This window comes from Pseudopodoces humilis, chromosome 8, assembly GCF_049639895.1.
Source record: "Pseudopodoces humilis isolate 2021_Gansu_Grassland_sample_001 chromosome 8, ASM4963989v1, whole genome shotgun sequence".
In the NCBI taxonomy this organism is placed as follows: domain Eukaryota; kingdom Metazoa; phylum Chordata; class Aves; order Passeriformes; family Paridae; genus Pseudopodoces; species Pseudopodoces humilis.
This window is the reverse complement of record NC_142207.1, coordinates 24011427-24036788: the sequence shown is the minus strand read 5'-3', so window position 1 is coordinate 24036788 and position 25362 is coordinate 24011427. Positions and strand designations below refer to the sequence as shown.

Here is a 25362-nt window from a genome sequence, read left to right as displayed (position 1 = left end):
TCAGTGTATTCTGGAATTAAAAAACTTTAAAAGTGGAACATGATTCTTGGCTGGTTTAGCTGATTTTGTCTGGATAGCAGAGTTTTAATACTTGAAATGATACACCTTTCAGAGTAAAGTAGCCTGCTTGCTGGGATGTGCTTAAAGTCTAAATTATCTGTAAGACACTTCTGATAGGGTTCAAGTTTAAAGAGTAAGAAGTTGGAATTTTAGTGAGGTGATTCTTCAAGCATCCTCTCTATATTCATTTGATCTCTGAAACATCTTTCTGATTATTTTATATTTTAGAGTCAATTTTAGAATTTCTTTACAGATCGGGATTAGATCTAGTTTACTCGTGCTTTCTACCACAGGGGACTCCTTTCTTTTGTAAGGTCCTAGCTTCAGGCCAAGTGACCTTGAGTGGGAAATAATATTTCTCAAACTGCTATGAGTAAGGATGCTGGAAGATTAAATGAATCTGTAATAGCTCACACTTCTGTTTGTGGCTGGTGACAATGTTAACAAAAACTCAACTCTTATTGGTTGATATCAGTAGGATATTGTAAACACAGTGTTGATATGACAAATAAATATAGGAATATAGATTGTCCACAGCAATCTGTGGAGCAAATACAGGATTGTTATGTATTGGATCACCACTACTGATGTCATATACGATGGGAGTGCAGTAACAGTTGACATTGTAGCTCCAGAGTAAGTTCAGACAGGTAGGTGTGCCAGGGTTATGTCCTACTAACCTTAGATGTGGAGAAATCTTTCAGTACTATTACAGTTGCAGGGCAGAAGGAGAATCTGGACACTAAAAGGTTACTATGAAAATGAAATGACATAACTGTTAACCTTAAATTTGATTTTCTATTCGATTTAGATAATAAATTAAATTAAACATTTTGCACTTCAATAAAGAGGAGCTAAAAGGTTCCTCCTCAGAAAGCTTTTGACTGACAATTAAGAGACATCTGATATTTTCCTCAAGTGATATCTTTTAATTTAATAGTTTAACTGAATATATTTGTTTAAATATCAGTAACTACTCCCAAGGATCTGTGATAATTATCCTATAAGCTGTAATTAAAAAAAAAAATTCAAAATGCACATTCTTCACAGTCTTTTAGGGCCATTAGAATTGTGCGTGAATAAATGCGTATTTCCTGACTTTTGGTAACGTGCTATAGAAACCTGCTGTAACTGGTGGAGTACTGGATAGTTTGCAACCGCTTTCTTAACAGATGTTTCCCCAAATTGTCTTGTGGGAGTGAACTTAAGTCAATGAAATACAAGAAGTTTCAACATTTCTTACCAAAATCCATTCCTTCAAATCAGTTCTAAATACAGAACGGCAACTCAATACTGTTGGCATGCTTAATCCAGAGTGAGAAAACCCCTAATATGGAAAGCCCCCAAAGAGTCCATGGCTCTGCCGTGACTCTTCTGGCAAAAGATCTCTCTAATACTACAGTAAATGCTTAAGAAATGTTTCCAAGGTTGAGACCAGCATAATATTTTAGGCAGCTCAAACAATAGAAGGACAATATCTGTATGTCATAAAGATTGTATCGTGTACAGTAAATACAGATGCTATCCTATGTTAAAGACCTAGTTTTTTAATGTATGTTCATTTTCCTTACAACTTTGGAAAATATTTCTCTGGTGAAAAAATGTTCTCATGCAAGAATTGTAAAGATTTAGCCTCAGTCCTTTGAATCCTGTGGGGTTTTTTTAATTTTTTTTTTTTTCATCCATATAGGCGAAATGGTTTCACTGGGTACAAATCTTACATTAAGGTAACTGAATCAGCAGTCTATTCAATTTTTTCCTTGAAAAGAAGAGAAAAAAAAATCCCAAGTTTGATATATATTTACCAGTGTTTTGATGACAGCCAACACTTATTATGGTTACTCTTAAAAAATATATCTTCCCTGGAAGTTGTTAGAACTCAGTAAGTACCTATAACTATCTTCCTACTTAGCAAAGCTGCATTTACAGTGGATCTGTACTTTTACTTGTTGCTTTTCCAGTAATGTAAAAATTAAAGTATTTATTCAAAATAATCCTTTTGATATTACCAATACTCTATATAAAGAGGGATATGTATATGTGTCAAGATGGGAAACTCAATGACAAGAAGATATTTCTGACTCATTTATAAATTTTTTGCAAGTTCTGAATTCATGAAGAAATAAAAATATAAAAATAGCAGGAACTAAGTGTAATGTTTGGTACTTGCTCCCCAGCTGTGCTTGGAAATAACTAAATTAATTTGGAAATATAACTGTGCAAAAAAAAGCCAAGCTTACAAATCACATTGAACTGATTCCTAAAGTACTAAAGCACATCAATTAGGATAAAATTTTTTAATTGCATCAGAAAAGACTGACAAATACTTAGAGATTCCTGCATAATTTAATATCAAAGGAAGAATCTGCTACATGCAACGATATATTTCAACAGAAGGTGCTTGGATATTCACTGCCTGTTTTAATGGAATATAAATTACTGAGGACATTCCATATTTTTATTAAGAACAGCATCTTGAGCATATTTGCTGTGACTGGATATGGTGAAATTAATTCAAACAATAAACAAATCAGCTTTCTCAAAGAAAGCAATGGAAGCCTCATGACTCCTACATCTAAAATTGGACTGAATAAAGCCATATGAAATATGCTTTAGGGAACAAATCCTTCTCTGTCAACTGCATAGATTAGATGACATAATAGGTGTTCTAGCTCTCAAATTTCTATGAATTCTGTTAAAATATGAATATACACAGTCATTAATCAAAACTTACACTGAAGCTAGCATTTTTCTGCACTCTGTTTCTGTCTAGGGAATGGGTTGGGTTGTATGACTTTGGACTTCCTGGTCTTGTCTGTAAATGGAAGCAAAAGGATCAGAATGTCACAAGACAAGTTGTTCTTTGGGGGGGTCTTTGCCTTGGTAGGGTTCACAAAAGCCTGGAAATATTTCAAGAAACCGATGGGCTTTGAGATTTCCAGATCAATGACAGATGGATAATAACAAAGAATTTGTCCTTGCTGTGAAATGTCTTTGATTTAAGTCTCTTAGTGTTCTTAAGAAGTATAAATGTGTTAGGTTCAAAATTTGTTCTGCACATTTTCTCTTTTGTTCTGCACATTTTCTGTGGTTTCATGCAATATAGGATCAAGGGTTTTCCATTTGAGCAAGAAGAACAGGAAAAGAGGGGCTCATGATTCTGAAAGCCGGAGAAAGAACAAGGGTGAAACCCACCAGTTTTCCTGCTCCTCAGGAGCTCTGGTGTCACCTTCTCTGTGGTGTCTGCATATGAGAAGAGCTCCTCGTACTGTTGCTGTTGATCAGTACCTTCGGTCATTTACGTTTATGAATGTTGTACTAACTGCAATTAACTAGACCGGATCTCTCTGTAACTTTGAATTCTCCTTTACTAGGAAATGCCCCAGTCCAGTCCTTTGGTCTCTAGTCCCTCAAAATTTGTGGAGCTGATTCATTATTTTATTTTATGCTAAGATTGGTTCTAAATACTAAATGCTGTTGCCTACTGTAATTAACTGGAAGAAACTATTCCAGCACAATTTCTACACCACCACAGAGCACATAGGTAATTATACACTGTACAGAATATTATTTACAGACACCTGATTTCCAGAAAATGTTTATACTGCTGTAACTCTTGGGGTAAGAGCAATCCATATAAAAAACTTTTGAGTTTTCATTATAAATTGAGTGACTAATAATAAAATATTCTGCAACTTCCATACATTTAAAGTTTTTGCCAGAGACTCTTTTCTTCTTGAAAAAATATACCAATATGCCTTTTCTAGCAGAAAATAGCCGTCAGTGTAATACCTTTACTTGGCTTCTTCTTTCCTTTTTAAAAATTATTTTCCTCTCCTGAATGTTTGAAATATTCAGGAGTTTTATCAAGTACAAGAGATACATCTTTATACTGCGGTAACAGATTTTTTTCCAATTTTTGAGTTTTATCTTGCTCTCTTTATGCTCTGGTGTCAATATAGTATGTACTGAACAGGCATATTTGTGTTTTGCATGGGTATAGCTGCTGTTGGCACCTTTTCAATTTGTGTCTGTAGAAAGGTACCAAATCAGAATAACATATGGAGAAGAAGTAATTTAGTAAACAAGTACCTGAGGGCAGCATAGAAAGTTGTAGACTTTAGCTGCTTAGAAGTTTATTTAAAAAAATGTATATATTCTCCCTTTATTTTTGCAGCCTTCAAGTGATTCTAAATTATTATTGTTTTACTGTGTGTAGGGAATAAACACACATAGGGAATTTTGAGAGGTTAATATCAGATTATGCACTGAAATTACAGTGCATATACCTTATACATAATTGTTCCTGGTGATAGCTTAATTGTAAATTAATGTAGCATATTAATTTAATGAATGACAGTTTATTCCTGTTGAGTAGGAGGAAGGTGGGCAGGGAAGAGAAGATGCAGTTGTCCTTTACTTCATGCTCTAAGGCAGGAATATAATAACACAATGCCATAAGAAGACCCTGAAATCACAGTCTGTTTCTTTGCCCCTTGCCCTAATGATGAACTTTGCTGCAGCTTTGCAGACAAGCACTTAGTGCATAGCCATGGCCATCCTGCAGGTGATGGTGTATTTTCTGCTTATGTGCTCCCTTCTATTTCTTCCTGTGTAGCTTTAATGGCTACACTGATGGGTAAATGCCCCAAAATACTACATAGTTGTGTTGATTTAAACTGTCAATATTTTATTTTAAATGGCAGTACCTTAGAAGAGCTGACTTGCACATTCCAATGAGAAAGAGGTTGGTGTAAAAAAGTGATTCTATTGAAATCTGAGGCTGAATGAATTTTCTTCCTTGGGGAAAGTTTTTGTACTTTTGTCTCAAAAATCTGTTTAGTCAGACCTAAAAAACTTAAAATAACTCTGTTATCCTGCGTTTTTCACTTTCTTGGGACAAGGCCCATGAGTGGAGAAGATACACTGTAAATGGGTATGGTGAAATAGTACTGGGCCACTACAGAAAGTCACAGTGATTAATATTTTCAAGCTGGTAGGAAAAGGAGCTGTAGCAAAAGGTTAGAGCCACTCCTATTTCACAGACCTTTTAGCCTTCAGTTTGGTGGGAGAGATTTATTTCCACTCCTCACTTGCATTATCCTTTTCTGGAAAGTGACAGGTTTAAATCACCTGGTAAGAGTACCCAGTTCTGCTTTCCCAAAGCATCTGTTTCTGCAATTCCCACAGAGTACATGGCACCTGTCCTGTCTCAGGTGAGCAAGTTTTCTATCCATGGAAGAGAGCCCCTGATGAAAACTGCAGTCTGGCCAGGTGTTACCCAAGGCACTATGCCCTGTTGTGCATATTTAAGTAAAAGGCAGGTTTTATGTGTTGCAGAGGCAGATTTTCAATTTGTCTCAATTTGTCACTGTGGTGGTGAGAAGGTTGCACAGGCTAAGCACCTCCCTGGGGTCAGGGATGAAGACACGACTCCTGCCTCTGTATCTGGCATGGAAATTAGTGGAGGAGGGAGGGGAGGCTGAGTTAGTGAGGCACAGCAGTGAAGAGGGGAAGTGAACTTCCTTTATACAATTTTTAAAAAGCTGTTTCTGTCAAACCAGAGGCTGAATATTTTCTATCATAATCCTGGGCAGATCACAGGGATCTTGTAACTGTAGGTTTAAAAACCAGACAAGGATGGCTCCCTGGGTTCTCAATTACCCACAGGTACATAAATGCATTCAAAGCAAAAGAAATCCTCAGTCACCTGTGGAGCAGAATCACATGTGCTGGACTTGGTCATAATGCTGAGAGCCTCATTAAGCAGTCTTTATTAGTCTGCTAGGAAATTATCTTCACTAAATAAGAGAATTAAAACAGGGTATGTCAGGAAGACATGACATTTAAAAGATTTCTTTTTTCTTTTCATAGACTTAGTATTTCAGTGCATTCTTGTTTATAATATTTTTCTTGCCCTTAAGAACCTATTGGATATGTCATTTAAAAGTGTTTTCCAAATGAAGAGAGAACAGTAAAGAACAATCCAAACCAATATTCTGTTTATTACTGGATAATATGGAAATGTTGATTTCTGAAATGTTTAATTGATGTTTAATTAATGAACCTTGAAAATTATGCTTTGCTATAATAAGAGTAAATACAACATTGTAAATAGTAAATATAGTAAATCTATTACTGTATTTTGTATTATGTTATCATTTAGTAGTCTCAGTCCAGATAGAAACCCTTTTCTACTAAGGCATGTACAGATTAGAGACTGTTAGAACACTTTGATAATAGATTCAGAAAAAGGCAAAAATATTAGTAATTTAATGAGAAGGTTAGAGTAACTCAGGGGGATGGCTGTGGATGGAAGTTCAGAGAGGCAAGGAGAAGGAAATCCAGGCGCATAGCTGGTGCTGAAAGTGAAGATAATTTCGTAGTTAGAAATGAAAGAGCCGTCAAGCCTTGCTGGCTTTGAAGGGACATGATGCTGGTAGTGGGAGAGGAAGAGAGGTGGGTCTTGGGAAAGGCTGAAGAAATAGCTGGTGATTATAAGTGGGAAAGGACATAGGAAAGGAGACAAGTCGGAAGATGAGGTATGGCATAAGCAAGTTAAGTCTGAAAAATCTCATTTCTTTACGTCCACACATCTGGCAATGGAGACAGGGTTTTGTCAGTGCTGGCGTGCCCACTGCTGCCTCAGGAGCCACTGAGGTGCCCCACAAGCCTGCACTGATGCAGGTGTGTGATGACTGCAGGGTAACTTCTGTGAGTGCCAAACCAGATTTCGAGTGCTGCTGTTTCCACTCCAAGGCTTCTTCTTGCTGCTTCAAATTTCTATACTTCATCTATATTTTTTTTCTATATATTTTTTATCTCTTTATGATTCATAATGGTTAGTGTGGCTGACACTTATTTTTCTCTTCAATGTAAGGATTTTTGTGAAAACACCCCTTCACAGAGATTTGTGTATCCTATCCTCACACGCTGTTTACACTCATGTTTCTGTTTTAACAGCTGCTGTTATCTGGCTCTTTTGCTCTAGATGGACCTTGTAGACAGTCCCAGAGCTTCAGATGAAAAGTCAGAATTTTAAATATAGGATGTCACCATCAGAATTGAACTTGATGATGATTGTGGTGAATATGTAAATATGAAAACCAATACAAAGATCAGTGGCTTTAGTGGCAGAATAACACTGAGAAGTTGGTAGGAGTTTTTGGAATTGAGAAAGGGAGAATGGTGAGAAGCTTTATAGAAATAATGAGAAGCAAAAAAAAAAGAGGTGAGAAAAAAGGAAAAGAGAAAAATAAAATTAAAGGAAAATTAAAAGAAGAAGAGAATGAATAACAGTATATAATGAGTAATGTGGAAATTTAAAGATAAGCAGGTGGTGAGCTGACAAAGAAATTAATGAGAATGTGGTCATTTTCACTTTTACATTCTTACTCATCCCTTAATACACTAAAACATAAATTGTGGTAATTACTCCATGTTATCTGTAGGTAGACTACAGACAGCAACACTGTTGAAATATATTGAACGTTTAATATTGGCCTGATGGTCTGTTTGGGACACTTCTGGTGTGCTGTTTTGTACTATTCTCAAAGCAAATTTTTCTGGAGTTAATGATGAATTCAAGAGGCATTACAAGATCAGCTGCTGAGTCATTTTTCAATTGGCATGAGTGTGCTTTGTAACAGTTCTTGTTGTCAAAAATGTCTGATTTTCAAGGTACTTTAAGGGATCTGAAAAATCCATTCATTAAGTGGATTCTGATGGGATTGTAGGTTTTTTTCAGCTTGCCAGAATTAGGTAAAGCAATTTCCTGATCATCAGAAATGGTGATAGATGGCTTTCATCCAGGCCTTCATCTAGTATTTGAAACATTGCCCAACACAGAAATTTAGCCTGGAACTAAAATTAAGTGGTACTTAGGGACATTGTGTAGTGGGACTTGGAAGTGTTTACAATTAGACTCAATGATCTTAAAGGTCTTTGCTAGCCTAAATGATTATTTTATTCTGTAATTCTGTTCTTGAATACTGCCATTCTGCTTGCTGGAGTTCAAAAGTTTTCATCCAATGTTCAGACCTTAAAGAATGCTCCTCTTGCCATGTCATGGTGCTTGTTATGGAATCTATGTGTAAATGTTTGTACTTTTTGAGAGAATTAGTTTGATTTCCTGGTGGCATCAACTGAGAAACATTTTGTGCTGAGCTCATCTTTCTTAAATGATTAATCTCCTAACTTTAGAAAATTTACCTTTCACCACTAGAACAGATTCTGTTAACATCTCGATTGTAAACCAGATGTATTTTCTTGTGGCTTTGCATAGACACAGATTACAACTTTTGTTTTATGTAAAACATGTAAAATGCATTGATGTAAAACTAATGTACTGCAGTACTCTTTTTTATTGATAATGGAGAATTACAATGAATTTTTAAGACATTGTTTTAAACCAAATTAATGGCTTCCTTAATGCTGGAGAAAGGATTTCAGTGCTGTAACATGCTTCATTAAAGTTAAATTAATATTATACCTCAATAACTGGGGTATTGTTTCCAAACAATTAACAGTATTTCAGTGTTCTTTTGAGCAGAAGCAAATTACCAAGTTCTCATAAAAATGCACCTAGATTTTAAACTATTTTCAACAAGACTGATCTAGGCAGAATGATTGTCCCTTCAGGGCCTAAATTAAAATGTACTGTTGTGTTGCCAGGACTCACTTTTTATATTCCATCCCCCTGGAATGTGAAAAACAGCTTTAATGGTTCTATTACCTGATGCAAAACCAGTCTACATAATGATTTCCTTAGGAATTCTGAAGTCTGTGTCTTGGCATAGGCTAAACTCTATTCTGCTATTGACTGCTTCTGCCTCCTGACTCAGCTTCTCTGCATATTCTCTCACTATCCATGCACTACAGTGAGATAGGCTTAAAAACGTGCCCAGTTTGAAATGTTTGTTTCCTCAGTGTATGAAGGAAGGACTCATCAACTTCTTATTAAAAACTTTCTCCATGTGTCCCTCTCTGCTTTCAGTCATCTCTTTCCTTGAGAACCAATCCAGTTCTTCAGTACTCTGCGTGGGGGACAGGGCAGCACTGGATGTAGGGACAGACTGGCAAATGAGAGGCTGGGGAACAGCACCATGGAAAGGGACCTGGGGGTCCTGATTGATGGTGAACATGAGTCAGCAGTGTCCTGGCAGCCAGGAGGGGCAAGTGTGTCCTGAGGGGCAGCAGTCACAGCATGGCCAGCCAGGCAAGAGAGTGATTGTCCCACTCTTCTCTTCACTGGGGCAGCCTCACCTCGAGTGCTGGGGGCAGTTCTGGGGTGCCACAATAGAAAATAGGTACTAGGCTGTTAGTGTCCAAAGGAGGGCCATGAGGATTGGGGAAGGGTCTAGAGCAGAAGCTGTTTGTGCAGTGACTGAGGTCACCTGGTCTGTTCAACCTGGAGGAGACTGAAGGGAGACATCATTGCAGTTATAACTTCCTCATGAGAGGAAGAGAAAGGACACTGATCTCTTCTTTCTGGTGACCAGTAACAGGACCAGAGGGAATGTCTTGAAGCCGTGTCAGGGGAGGTTTAGGCCGAGTATTAGAAAAAGGTTCTTCACCCAGAGAGTGGTTGGGCAAACAAATTATTTAGGGCATAGATATTGGAAAAATGATATGTGTTATTGTATACACAACTCTTTCTTAAATCACCTTGCTAAGACTTTAATTTTTGTGTTATCATCAATTCTTACTCATGTTATTCTCGATATACTTTCCACTTTGTTTTCTGCATTGTTGCTGCCTCATCCATTGCTTCCATCTTCTTTCTAAATAATTTTTCAATTGTTTTTATTAAATGTTATGTTGTGTGATGAAGAGTGTTACTCCAAATGACATATTTACCTAGCCTCCTGTGTACTTACAACTTTATCCATCCTGGTGGTTTCCACAATCTCTTACCACTGAGCTTTATTTCTTCATTTAAGAGAATATGCAATGGATCTGAGCTGGGTCTTATGATACCCAGCTTCTTCTTAGGCAGTGAACCATTGTTAATTATTCATTCAACCAGAGACATATCCTTATCTTAGGTAATTTCATTATGTTTTCTTTCCTTTCTTTCTCTATGAGAGTGTCTCATTAGAATAGCAGGAAAGACTTTATTGAAGTCAATATATTATATAAACAGTTTCTCCTTACACATTAGACCAGTTAGTCTAGCAAAGAAGAAAATAAAAGCATTTGGACATGATTTGCTTTGGGCAAATTTATTTTGGCTGTATTTTACTGTGTTTTAAATATGTATGTTCTTATAAATGGATTGATTAGGTGTGACATTTTTCTTTCAGTGAATCACAGGTAAAGGGACAGATATGTTTCCCACATACTTCTTTACCTACCCAGAGATATGTGTCTTTCCTCAGCACTCTAATACACTCTCCCTATTACTTTGTGAAGCTCTAACTAATGATGGAGCAACATTCAGCTAATTCCTTAATTATATAATAGTGAATTTCATCAGGCTTTGCCTATGCAAATCCATGTTAGTTTAATCCATTTTTTGCCTCAGCTTTTCTGATTTAATTCCCATTCACAATGTGTTTCTTCTGCTCCTTCCTTTTCCTATAACTTTAAGCTCCAAGATTTCATCATTTTAGGCAGAATTTGCTTGCACTTTCCTATCATGTTTTTATTATCGTGCATAAAACTGAAATAATGGCCCACCATTTCTCTCCCTCTGTAAATATGTCTACTTCTTGGAACAGCTAGTTGTCTCCAACAATGTGCTCTGCCATGTTATTTTATTGAAAAACCCCCTCAGAGCTCTGGTCTCATTATCTTTCTGTGCTTTTGGCATCTTCTGTACTTCCTCATCTTGGCAAAGCTTTGTAAATTTGCTTCATTATTTGGTCTCTGTGGTAGTGGTTCTATATATTTCCATCCTTTTTGCCTGAGACCATTTGTCTGCATATTTATCTATCTCTTGTGGGCCTTTAGTAGGAGATAGAATGCTTGCTGTGCTGCTGATTGCTTCATGGCTTTGAGGATTGTGTCTGGCAGTGCCAGCAGCAGGGACCAAGGGTGAACTGCACCAAGTGAGAATGGATCACATGCCTCCGGCAGAAGAACATTTTGACCACTATCTAGCACTGACCTCTCCTAGCAGAAGAGTGAGGTGTGAATTTTCTCACCAGCAGGAATCACTGCTCTTACTAGAAGATTTGGGAGCTTGGGTGGAGGACTTGAAGGCAGAGCACTGACGTGAGTAGGCAGCCTTATGTGGCTGCTGACGGAACTGCAGAAGTTAGTTAGCTAATTTCCTCAATCCATGCTTTATATTCATCTTGATGAATCTGGGAAATGTCACACTGAAACACACCCTCCTGCTGCTCTCCTGAACTGTGGTGGGGCTTCCTTGGCAGACATTTCCTAGACTGAGTGGTAGTTCTGGCCAGCTTTCTTTGGCAGGAGCACAGAGTCTGGTTATTAACATCAGAGCGGATGTCCACCGGCTCAAGATCATTTTATGGGCCAAGACTTACCAGATGCAAACTGAAGAGATAACAATGTTGGCATCATTTCTCTTTCCACCCACTGTGATTTGTTTCCTCTGTAGCATCTGAAATAGCAATGGAAAGACCCATCTCTGTGACTATTATATATCTGTGAATTTAGCAGGCCATTTTAGTTTGTCTCTCAGCTTCATTAAATTCCTACAGCATGCCAGATTACTGTGACCTGAAAACCACAGTAATGTCTAAACATACCTATTATCACACATTATGTAGTTACAAAACCTCACCCACCAGACAGAGAAAATGGATCAGGGCTGCAGTACTGAGCATAATTCTCCAGTCAAAAGACTAGGAAGACTACATGGTGGTTACTGTGTCTTTGCTGTTAGGAATTATCTCCCAGAGGGAGCCCAGTAGTAGTAAGTTCTCCTTCATTATAGTGCAGTCAAATAAATAAGTTAAAATACTAGTCAAAGGAGGTTGGCATTAATGTTTGACTTGGCACTGGAAGAACTACTCAAATGGACAATGAAGATAGGAGTTACCACCTCTCATTTAAAGATGGAATGTGACTCCAGCAAAACTTAGCATGCACTAACACACCAATTGCAAATTTGTATCTATTCTGCTGTTAAATAAGCTGTGATTAAATTCAGAAATGAAAGCAAATGAATTAACCATGCTGAAGACGCTCTGGAGAAGAGTCTCATGAAATTAAGTGAAACACAAACTAGTAGAGAAACAGCATAGATTACATACATTGCAAATTCTTCACGTTTAGATGTCTGAAAGCACACCTGCTGTTCTACAAGGGTTGGTTTAAAAGAAGAGAAGGGGAGGTGTTCATCACCACAAAACTCTCCTTATTTTGTATAGTGAATATTCACAGAATATAGTGACTGGATAACTGGATTTTTATCATCACTGTCCCAAGATGTTGTGTAGGTCCTGAACAATTCCATTAAGGTGTGGTGTTTTGTAGGCTGCAGCACAGATGTCTGAAACTTCTATGTAAAGTGGCCTTCAGAGATAAGCCAAATAAGGTTTAATTTCTTTATAGTCATATCTTTTTCCTTCAAGGTGTTTCTTTACTTATATAAATTGTGATACTGCAAATACTGTGCCCAATAGAAGTCATTATAAGTCTAATGAAATTGAATAAACTGTGCATAAGAGAACACTCTCTTAGGGTGAAAACTCTTGACACAGGGTTTCATGGTATCAGTTAATGCAAGGTAAATAAACATTTTAACCAACACTGATTTGAATTGAATATGGAGTTATTTTATTTTGATTCTCCCACCAATAAAAAGAAAAACATTAAGATTTCTGCAGTGCATGGAATGATAATAAGATTGCATTATAAAAAAGTCATATTTGTAAGAAGTTAGAACCAAGTTAGTTAGCAACCTCGACATATTCATAAACTTTTCTCTTTAAGGACATGTAATCATAAGTTTGATTAAGTGTGGTATATGCAACAGTTCTTCAATCAGTTTGAAAAATAACATTTCTTTAATGTGAGTAGCTTAATTTTAAAGCCCTACCATGTTCTGCTCTGCAGAAGCTTTAGCCCTGCTGTTGGGACAGATGCTACATATATCTCAAGACTGGTGCTGCTCTGTGTGAAGACCAATTGAGAGATAGTGCACCATTGTTAATATTACCTTTGTCATATACATGTTGCAATACTTCAATATCAGATGCTATCCTGCAGAAGGAATATGAATGTTAGAATTTCACAGTGTGCAATCATTTTAAAAGATGACAAATGGCTTTAGAGTTTTTTCACTGCTTCAAGAGAAAGAATCAATTCCTTCATGTCCTCTTTTATGTAGAGGTTTAAAATTGAACAAAGCAGGCAAATGACAATTACGAATGGTTAAACAATTGTATAGTAATTTATTTATAAGCAAATACTCGTTTGGTTTAATTTATGCAGTAATGAGTTTTACAAACAAAAGGGATAACTCTACCTGTCTTGAGTTCATGCTAATAAAGTACATATAGTTACTCAGAATAAATCTCTATTTCAAATCCAGTAACAATTATTAGATAAATAATATATTCTGGAGGGGCAAAAAAAAGTAAAATGATTACCAATAAAGACTCTACCATAAATTTTTGTAAATTATTTTAATGTTTAATTATTTTTGTTACAAAGCTCTAGTACTCTTTTCTCTGATTTAAGCTTCATTCATCCACTTCTATAACTTTGCTTGATGGAAATATATCTCCTTTTGAGCTTTTGCCCCTTACTTAGATACTGAAGACTTCTTTGTTTTTTGTTTTTTTTTTAATATATATATATATATATATATATATATATATATGTCAATAAATTTTACTCTAAAGCATTCAGTTCCTTATATTCATGGATTTTTCTCTCCAGTTGTATAGCCAGTTTTCAAAATCTTCCTTGGATTATGAACACCTGCTTGGATACTGGTGTTCCAGTGTTGAGCTCCCCAGGATCAGACACAGAGGTATATCACTCTACATCTACTTAAGATTCCCTTCTTTTATGTCCAGAATAGTACTTTACTCCCTTTAAGTACAATATTCATATGATTCATTTTTGGGTGGCATCTCTCATGATACTAATGGAAGACTACATGTGTATATTTATCTTCATCTGTTTATTTGAAAGCTTAAAAAAAAAAAAAGGTCTATTACATTTATTCAATTAAACAAAATAGCTTAGTTTAAATGATCTGACCTGATATAAAACTATGTAATCAGTGGGTCAGAAGCTATTTTGGGCTTGGCCTCATGGTGTCTTCTCTTTGTATTTTGCCACTTAAATTAAGTATCTACTGGGATAGAAACAAACTCCACCTTATGGCTCCCATGCTGATGTCTCAATCACTGAGTTAAATAGCTATTTTCAAACTTAGCTTTGTGATTCTTTCAATAGTCAACAATTGATGACTTTGTGATTATTTTATGCCATGACAATTAGGACATGTCATGTCCATACATCAGACAGAGGGAAGATTTGAACAATTGCAAACTTTAATGGTCAGGTGTCATTTAAACTCTGTTGATTGTTCTAAGTAATTTACAAAATCTCCTGTCATTTTAATGATGTGAATTTTTGATCAAATTTTAGTCATTAAAATAAAAATTAAAATTATTTTTTTAGTTAAAAGCAAGTACATGCTTATCAGTAAATTGTTTTAAATGAATTTATTACCTAGCCTTCTAACACTATGTGACAGTCAACACAGATTTGTAAAACAAAATGACATTGGACTCCCTTCTGTAGTTTCTTGGTGTCTACCTTCGTGCCTTCCAAAAGATCTAGGTTTATTGCAATACTCATCAGATTTGCAAAGCAACAGAGAGACTTTACGCTTCAAACCACATGGATCCTGTCTCTCTGAAGTTCCTTGCAACAGACATTCTTAATTTCCTGCTTACAGGGATCCTTCTGTCTGGGCCTCAGCTCTTCAAGTGGGATATCTCAAAACTCCGTAAGGTTTCACCACAAAGACCATGAAAGGCATATTTATTCCCCCTATTGCTCAGTCTGTTACTGATCTGGTTCCTTTGGAAAAGAATTTTCTGGAGGAGGTATAGCAGATGCCAGTATATTTGTCAGCACCAGCTGAGCCAGCCATCCTTTAATCATACCCTTTTATCCCAGATGATTAAAAATCCTTCCAAAATCTCATGAGAAAAGTTGCTTGACATCTATGTGGAAGCTGTCCAGGAAAACCCTTACAATGTTGGATGTATTGAACACAGCTGTGCCTAGATGGATAGCTTTACCCATTGGTGAAGAATTCTTGAACACAGAAAGACTTGGTTGGCAAGCAACAGATTCCTTCCCAGTGATCTCCAAGAGAGCAGCTTGTCATTAGTGTGGGCCTTCATGTGAGCAGTTCTTATATTTGTCCTCTACTGGACTTTCTGGTGGAAGAAGCAATGAGTGGGAAGTCTAAACAAAAGTAGTTTTAATCCCTTCCATATGTAAAAGTCCAAATGTAATTGTTCTGTAAACTCCAAAACTGAATTCCCAGACCCCCTTCCCAGACTAATTTCATGGGGGCCTGAGGGAGTTTTAAGTCCTTTATTAAGAATGCTCAGCTTGCAAACAGAGCATCAGTGAAGGCCCTTTGTTTGATTCAGTAGATTGTCACAACCATTGCAACACGTATCTGACACACTTCAGCATTTGAGACAGTTCCTTAAGGACTACACTTTTACTGAAAAAAATATAAACATTTACAATTTACATTAAAGTTTCCACAGTGATGGCAAGGATATGGAAAGGCAGATCTTCATCATTAGCAGGAACACGATGTCACAAATACTTAGGCAGGCTCTGCATTTGTCCTTGTGTGAGAGATCCTTTGGTCCACAAGCATCTCATGGCCCTTGCTGGAGCTGTCTTACAGCATTGCTGTGGAAATAGCAAGCACCTTCTGAGTTCAGTAACTTGGGTACCAATTCCTGTGCACTTTATTCCAATATGTCATTTGCCAGATATTAACTGTATCTGATACAAATCCAGATGAAGTACTTGAGGCAAAGTAATAAAAGACCTCCTACAAAGTCTGCCATTCTACCAGCTTCATAACAATTTTATGAAAATCCAGAGTGTTCCCTCTCAGGTATTACCAAACCTGAAATTTGAACAGACAGACCCAAATTGCATCAGGAAATATCATATGTGTAATATCAGGTCCAAACAGGAACATGTTCTGTTTTATTTAGTTTTTTTTCAAATATGCAAACAATTATTTATGGTAAGTAAAACTATCTTTGGTCCCAAACTTCTGTCTGACAGCATGAAGCAGGTCATTGCAGTTTCACAAATATTTATTTTTTTAGCTCTAGCTAGATAAGCACACTGTCAATTGTAGAAAGAGTGATTTGTAGTTCTGTTTGTTTATTTGTTTTTAATTTATTCAACATTCAAGATGATAATTAAAGCTGGGCAGCATTGTGTCAGACTTTCTTTTCTCTAAAGTGGTCATTAAAGATGACTAGTGGCTTGGAGTTTCAGAGCAAGATGCTTGCCTCCTTGAAATCTTATAAAAGTGGTCCACTTTTTTGTAATTTAAAATTTGTCAATGAAGTTTTGATATATAAGACTTGCAGTTAAAAGCGTTCCTTAATTTGAGCAGAAACCAACAAATTTACAGACGCTGGAAAGTAAAGTTGCCTTTTAGGATAAAAGGAAGTTATAAATTTGCAGGACTAAATGTTAAAAACTAAGCTAGGAATTGATAAGTCAGGCTTACAAATGTGTGCTTCGCTTAGTGTAAAATGCACTTCCTGACTTTTTGGAGTTCTTTCCATTTTCTGCTTTGAGAATATTTGGCTGATTTCAAACATCTGGTACTAATGTTTCTACTGAGCATACTGGAATCATAAACTCTAGGAATACCAGAGGAAGCTGACAGGTGATTTCTGTGAGGATGTTCTGACTATTGAATATATTTCACATTTCCTTCCAAAATAAACCCCTCAACAACTCCTTCAAAAATTAGTGTCCCTGAAAATAAAAGTGGTAAAGTAGCCTTGCAAAGAAACTATAGAGACATTTAGAACATGTTCAGAATTTGAAATTTTTATACATATATGTATTATTGAGAATCATAGGTGGTTTTTTTCCACTATATTTTAATTTAAAATGCGTCAAGTCAAAATTAAAATATGTAACCTCTCTCTAGAGGACATATATAGAATTGGTTAGGGATGTCTTTAGTATATCTTATCAGAACTTTTTTTCTTTTGAATACCTCTCAACACAAATAAATACTGCCCTTTTAGAGAAGGGCATCTCAAAACACTTTTGTTGTTTAAGCTGGAGTCACAATATGGAAATCTTTTGATGATATCTGACTTTGAGTAAAGTGGGGATTTTTTTGATGGGGTAGGTGAATACATAGAAAATAGCTTCTTATATGAAAAGTACTGTAAATTCATCTTTTCCTGGAAAGTTTTTATCCATGAGTTCTAGGTACAATATAGATATAAAAAGTTGGGATTTTTCCCCAACATTTATGGAACTTTATGCAGAGTACAGTGATTGCTGGCTGTTATAAACTGATTGAAGTAGACAGAAAAAAATTGTCTCATTTCCAGTGTGTACAGTCTATTGTTTCTATTCTGCTTTAGAGATGAGATGCTCTATCTCCTACACAAAATATTTCAAAATAAAAGTTCAAAAAACTGGAAAGCATTTGCAGAAATAAATTGCTAGTCTGAATATGAATTGAAATAGCTCAGGACAACTAGCTGTAAGAAAATGGTGTTTAAAAGGAAAAGAAAAATTTCTTAATTTGAAACAAATTTATATCCTTTGAATGGCATTTCTTAAATGGGAGGTCATAATCTGCTAACACAATGATGCCTCATCTGCAGCCCTAATAGCAGCCAAATACTTGGCTGTGCTGTGTTCAGTGCTCCTGCAGTATTGTTAACATCTGCTGCAGTAGGAGCTGCAGGAGATGGGGGGACTGAGCGTTTCTGAAAGAAAAACAACTTTACATGCAGACAGACCTCTGGACAATAATGCAATTCAAGTGGGAAACTAAGACAATAAAGATATAAATATAGTAAAGTAATGGAAATTGCAAAATGTGGTTGGGTGAAAGTTGCCCAACACTTTGCACGTTGGTTAGAAAGACCTGTTTCTTTAATTTATAACCTTGCCAAACCCACTTTGATACCTTGGTGATTTTATTTTAAAGTGGTTTTTAGATTTCTTGGTACTTGAAATGTGACAGAGAGGTCATTTAGTCATCTGATTTGTAACTTTGATGAAGATTAACGAAGTTTTATCTCTATTTGATAGCAAATTTTGTGTTAATAGACTGGGTTTCTAGCTTGGTAGGGCTGTTAAGCAAGTCCCCAGGGGATTCTGTCCAATTCAGGGAGAGACTCTGTCTTCACAGCTTCTCTGTGCCAACTGGGTTGGGCTTGAAATTCCAAAGCAGCTATGCTAAGGGACTTTCCGAGCCAGTCACATTGTTCTCCAGAGTGCTTTTGTTAGCAATTTTGCTATGAGATTCCTGATTCTTGCAGACCTGAGGCTCAGGGCAAAAATTCAAGGTTGTCAAAATAATTAAAATTACAACTGCTCTATAAAGCTGAGTAAGAATCTGCTCAGTAAAGCATATCAAAAGCCCTCACAGATCCTGGGTTTTATTTACATTCATGTGAAAAAAAAAAAAAGTAAAGAGAAAAATATCTTAATTTTGATGCCAGCACAATATCAGCATATGTTCTGGTTGCTTTCTTCCTGACAGCTCCATATACAATATAATGCAGTTAGACCAGAAAGCAGAAAGTTGAAATGCTGGCTCATTTTTTGTGCCAGATTTTGCTTTGTTGATGCTTTAAAACTGAAGTCCTGCCATGCACAGCTTTCATAAAAGAGTAGTTACCTAATTACTTTTGCTGCATAAGAAAACATCCCCTTCCCTCCCCCCCACCCCCAAAACCTTTGTAGAAATAGAGCAAGATGAAATATAAACCAGTGCTATTAAATATTTCCACATTCTGTTCTGGCCGTGAAAAAAAAGATATTAAAAAATTTGCTGTTACAGAGGAATAAAAAAAAATTTAAAATAGAAATAAAATATATCTAGGGACTTCTACTAAACAATGAAAATATTGTGCATTCTCAGGAAGTACACAAATCAAAAAAACACCAAGAAATATTTGATTCTGCTTTTAGTATTTATTTTAGTTATGCTTCTCTCAGTACTGGTTCATTAAGTTCTTTCTCCTCTCTCAATAGTTACTGCAAAGAAAACCTCTAAAATCTGTTTTACTATGAGAACGCAGTACCGTCATCAAGGGAACAAGAGTGCATAAACAGTGTCATTGCTTGGCAAAGTCCCTTACTATTCTACCCCTAGTTCACTTGGTAATTTTTGGTATGATGTGACCATCTGAGTTTTCTCAGATGAGAAGGTTTATAGCATGCAGAGAGCAAAAAGCTCATGGGAAAATTCCTTCTGTAACCTTTTCTCTGTTATTCTTGACTGTTTGTCCTCTCTCTAGTCTCATCTGTGTAAAATGTGTCTGCCATAATACAACTCTTAACAATTTAGGTGCTGTGAAATTAGAGTAGAATTCTTCATAAAATTACTACAGTAAGGTTTCTCTTTGATGAAAAAGGGAAACTTGAATTTCTTTTAAAAAATCTAATAGAAAAGGGATGTGATCTTAAGGTATTTTAGCCTTGTAATTTGGAAATTAATTTCTGTCTGACACAGAGCAGGTGGTCAGCCTACAGTTTGTTTAGATGATCTTACTTTTTGGATGTATAACTAATATTTAATTTTACTTCCTCCCAAAAAAGGAATCTTAAACCACATTCTGTTAAAGGGTTTGACTGACTTGATGTATACAATTCTGTGAAACTGCATATTTTAAAGAGCAATCAAAAAATTTTGAACCCTTGGCTTATTCTTCACAATCTTTATATTTTGTTTATTATTCAGATTTGAGTGTGTCCCCAATCTCTTAGGATTCTCATGTATTTTGAAAAAGGAGAGAAAGACTTTCATTTTGTGGGCTCAAAGTAGCACTTCAGTAGGATTATAATTTCATTTAAAGCTGATGATTGCTCAGGTCCCATTCAAGGAAGACAAAACCCAGTGATGAATAGTTGTGTAGTGTGGGCTCTCTGTTAAGTCTTATCATGTCTGGACTAAGGTTATGACCTAAAAATTGATTATCCTGAAAATATGCCTGAAACTTTCTCCTTTGCTTCTTATTCTGCATTAAACATGGGTTTTCATGCTCAGTGAACACTGACGTCTTCAAGTGTTGATTGTATCTTCAGATATGCTTTTAGAAATAAATAATGGGTTCTGATCCACCACATTATAAACAGCATGTAAAAAATAGATATACTTTGACTTAAAAGAATTTTCTGAAGTGTTTTCATGTTTTCTGAAGAGTTTCATTCTTTTACCTTTCTTCTTTTTATGTTTAAACTAATATTTGTCCATGAAGGGTGAAAAATTACAAATAGTTTCTATAACATTACTGAGTTGCCTCTGGTGTTATGCAACCCCCTTCAAAGAGATGTGGGCAAGAACCTTGTTTGATCACTAGTGCATGCACAGGTAAGAAAACAGTTGCATGGGAAACTGCACTAAGTAATGGTTTTCCATGCTGGGCCTGTCAGCAGTTTTGAAATTTTCCCAGGATAGAGGAGAAAGGTACAATATGGATAAAGAAGCAGATTCACCTGTAGACTTGACAGTGCTACAAAATACATTTACCTCTTGCCACTTGGTTTGGAGAGTCCAGATATTGAAAAAAACTAATTGGAAAATCTATGCTCCAGCCTACCTCTGCTGTTTCTTACATAATTTACATAAAATTTGCTGAAATTTTCTTTTTGATCCCATTGATTTTAATCAACTTTCTGTTCGTATTTTAAGCCCTTTTTGATCTGCTTAATTAAAGTTATGTAGATTCTCTAAATATTGGGGTTTTTTTCCCCCTACAGTTTATTTTTTTACCAGCTTCTCTTTTGCTAGAACTTTGTCAATCTATTATATCTCAGTGTTATCTTTTTTTTTTCCAGGCAGAATTGGCTTAGTAGCTAATATAAGCTACAGCATACACAGACGGTCCTGCACATGAGCACATCTCAAGGCTCTAACATTTAGTTAAACAATCTTTCTACAAATAAAGCCACAGAAAAGAAATATTTCAAGACTAGCACTGAAAACATTCACTGCAAGGTTTTCCTCTACTGAGATCAGAAAAATTACTCAGCTAATGAAGTGTTTTCTCATTCTGACGTTAGGTATGACCTTGTGCAAAGGCCTTTCCAAATTGTTGATTTCCTTTCAAAATACAGTTTCTGGCTACATCTAAACTTACTGGTGTCTCTTCTCTCAGTCCTTGTGTAAAGACCACCTGAACAAAGAACTGTAATAATTTGGACCTGTTGCTGGAAGTAAACAGAATTCTGAGAATTTATACAAGGTTGCTCTAATGTGTAAAAGTATCAAACTGGTATCAAACTAGGTATCAAACTGGGTGGCCTGTAAACCAGAAACAACTCCCAGTTCCTTAGTGTGTTGCTTTGTATGGTCATATGAATTCAGAAGGGACATAACTCCCCAAAAGAAAGCAACAATTTGGTTGCAACAGCCACGGGGCCTTCATTGTTCAATGCACACTAAGGATGCCAAGGGAGCTTCTTACCTGTGATGTAATTGAAGGTGCTCAGAAGAATTGCCTGAGTGCTCTTATAGGCATAGCTTTGGTAAGGAGCTGCCTATTTTATGTTCCACTGAGACTGGAATAACACCCTGCAGTGTCATTAAGAGTAAAGCCTTGGACTACACCTACTCTACACTGCAGTGCTCTTGGCTGTGTGTTTCCTTCCCCTCCCTGTCACAGCAGGATGCAACAGTAGCCAAGAGGTGAGTCAGTGTAGGCAGGTGAGCTGGGAGAGCCCTGTCCCTTTTTCTGTTTACTCGCATTTTGAAGAGTGCTTTCATTTCCTTCAGGCTGCTGAAGTGACTCAGCTTGTGGCCACCCTGAGGGTCCCTTCTGGAGAAGCTGAAAGTAGCACGTGGGCGACGGGAGAATATAGTATGGTCACTGCGCTGGGTACCAGTCACTTTAACACTCATTTGGTGGAACTTGAAGTTGGGTCTGTCAGAATGGATGGAGAGCAGTTCTATGTAAAATAATTGCGAAAAAGTTGGCCCTGATATACTAGATCCATCACTGTAGTCAATAATTCACATAGATACAGTATATTTTTAATAGCGAAGGCCAGGAAATTATCTCAAGGACAGATGCCTGTAGACACATTTTCTCACTTCTGTCACTAATTTAACTTCCCCTGTATCTTTAATTATGCTGAGAAGTCTGAAACTGCAATTTGCAGTGAAATTAAGGTCAGTAGTAGACCTATTGTTGTTTAAATTCTACTTTCACCCCTAAATGACAGGCTAAGTTTATTTTGCCTAGTGCAGAGAGGTGCATGTCTCTTGTACAGCAAAAGAAATCTGGACGATGGACTTCCCATCTCTTGGCCATTCTGGGGACACGACCCTGTAATGGCTGTGTCACAGAATCATTGTTCACAGTATAGCCTGTTCCTTTCTGGTTCCATTACTGTATATTTTTTTTAGCTGAAGCAAGTTTGCATAGTGTATTGGAAATATAAACAGAGCTCTAAAAGCCACAAGGCATCCTTAACTACAGAGCCATCAAACCTTCTGCTTCACAAATAAGTATCATGTTTTCTTTGGATTTATTAGCACTTTCTCACTATTACTTTTTCCACCAGTTATTTTAGTATGTCAGAGTTAATTTCAACAGTTTAAAAAGGTACAAAATCACTGTATTGCAACAACGCTCTTCCTCCTAATTGTCCTCAGAATGAAAATCTCTTTCTTATTTAATATCTTTTTTAAAAAGGAATATTTATTCCTGTTATGTGATTTGTTTTCTCTGTTATCCTGTTTCAGGATAGTTGCTGAACGCTGCTTTAAATATTTTGCAAGTTTGGATTTGTTTCTCAAACAAACAGTAGGTTTTTATAACTCACTCTGAATCAACCACCTAATTTTGGAAAGCAAAACGTTTCCATGTTACAAAGATTAGCCAGTAAATGAATATTAACTTTTGTTTCTCTATGACATAAATAACAGGCAGAACAACTTTGCTCTGGGCATTTTTTTTTTTTTCTCATTTAGGTCATAAAGGGAAAGGCTTTTTTCTTAGTGGTTAAAGACTTAATTTGGGAAGGTATCTGCAAAGACATATTGGTAAACTGTGCAACTTGTTAAAACATTCTGAATTGGGACAATCATGACATTTAATGGCATGTTATTGCACAGCATAGTTCTTAACTCACTGTGGCTGACTGATTGCTGCTCTGTGGAAGTTACACCTGTGCATTCGTGTTGACGTCAGTCATATTTATATGGAAGTTAAGCAAGATCAGTAACTGGCACTGAACATAAAACGTTCTGTTTGTTGTTCACAGAAAAAAATCTGTGCAGGAAGGAATCAGTATCAGGAGGGTTTGAAACGTTTTGACATATTATTAAGAGGAAATATTTAAAATGAGGGTTAAACTTTAAACTAAAAGCATTTTCCCATTGGCTTTATTAAAAATATCTCTTTAGATTTTAAGTGAGGAAAAGACACGTATAGTCCAACTGTGGTCACCATGACAACAATTTAAACTCACAAAACACATAGCAGAATTACTTGGCAGCATAGTTACTTACAAGCTAGTACATCAAATCAGCAGAACATAGGCTAATACTTCACCTAAAATATTTTTTTTCCCTATATTAATATGGGAACAAATTGTAGAGCACAACAAACATGAACTCAGGCTATGCCTTATGTTTGAAATGATGTTTGTGTATTTAATTTGAATAACTAAAATACTTTCAAACACAGTGGGTTTTGGTTTTTTGGGGGGATTTTTTGGTTTTTTGGTTTTTGTTTTATTATCTACAAGGGGGGTTTATGTATTTCAACCAGAGATGGCAATGACCTACCAGTATCAAGTAATAGAGTAATATGTCTTTTGCCAATACAAAAATATATTCCCCTACACTGATTGTTATTGTCTAGTCTAGTTTTAAAAGTTTAAAGCTATGTAGATTCCATTGTTTCCCCTGGGAGCCCAGTTTGTTTCACTGCCAGGAAGCTTTCCTGATACTCAGCCTCAATTTTTCCATGTTTAATTTCAGGCTATTAATATGAGAATCTCATACTGAATAGCTATTGTACTTGTCGTTATGATCTTAAAGTATTTGTAGATGTTGTCAGTCTAGTGAAATGTGAACCAATCTACACTTAAATATTTTTAACTTTCCTCAGTTGAGTATTTAAACTCCCAGTTAATGCTCTCTTTGAGAAATTTCTACTTTCCATGGATTTTCTTTGTTATAGGAAAATTTAATTCCATTTATCTTCATATACCAAAGTAATATGAGAAATAATACTCTCTTTCTTTTCCAAGATGTAGTTAAATATATCAAAATTACAGAATTATTTTTAATTACACACTAACATGAATATTGGTCTCCTGAAATCTGTCTCAGTAGTACTCATTTTCACCTCTCTCTCCCCTTGAAACACATATTGAAATATATCCTTTCACATTTTTCTTTGCCTCCAGCACTATGAGATTATTTTCTTAATACTGTTTTCTGTGCATTTGCAATTTCTTTTAATTGTATTTGTTATCACCTGGCTTGAAAACCTGAAAATTCCATTAATGTTTTTCCATTATTAAACAATAAGAAAAAGAAAAATGTTTTAGCCCTGGATATTAGCAAAGACACAAAACCTCATCCTGATGATGTTACTCAGTTTATGATTTTCATACCAATTTGTACTTCTCAAAAATACCTCCCTTTGTGAGCCAATTTGAATTACATTTCCAGGTATTCAAGTGTCTAAATCTTTCTGGAAAAGTGGTGATAAAATTTCTACTCTTCTTAATCAATCTACTTGTTTTACTATTCCATCAAGAGGGCACTTGAGATTACTTGTTTCAGTCCTTATATAAAGCAGAAAGTTAAATTGTTCACAATTCCATAATTTCCCAGCTAATCAGCATGTTATTCTCTTACTCTGTGATCTGAATTACTAGGAACATGCAAATTCAAATTACTTATTGATAGCCACCAATGTTACAGTTTACTTCCTTCTGCTATCACTTTTTTGTTGTTGTTGTTAGTGGGCTTTTTGTTTTGTTTTGTTTTGTTTTGTTTTGTTAGGACTCATTGGTACGTATGAAACTATTTCCTGTGTAAAATCTGTTCATGATCAGTATTGTGATTAAAGAGAATCTCAAGAG

At 36.0% G+C, this 25362-nt stretch overlaps 1 protein-coding gene across 6 annotated transcripts in view; it reads left to right on the top strand.

The window, feature by feature from the left end:
- The window catches only part of PDE1A (phosphodiesterase 1A), a 207822-nt gene that overhangs the window by 99411 nt on the left and 83049 nt on the right, over positions 1-25362 (top strand). The window lies entirely within an intron of this gene.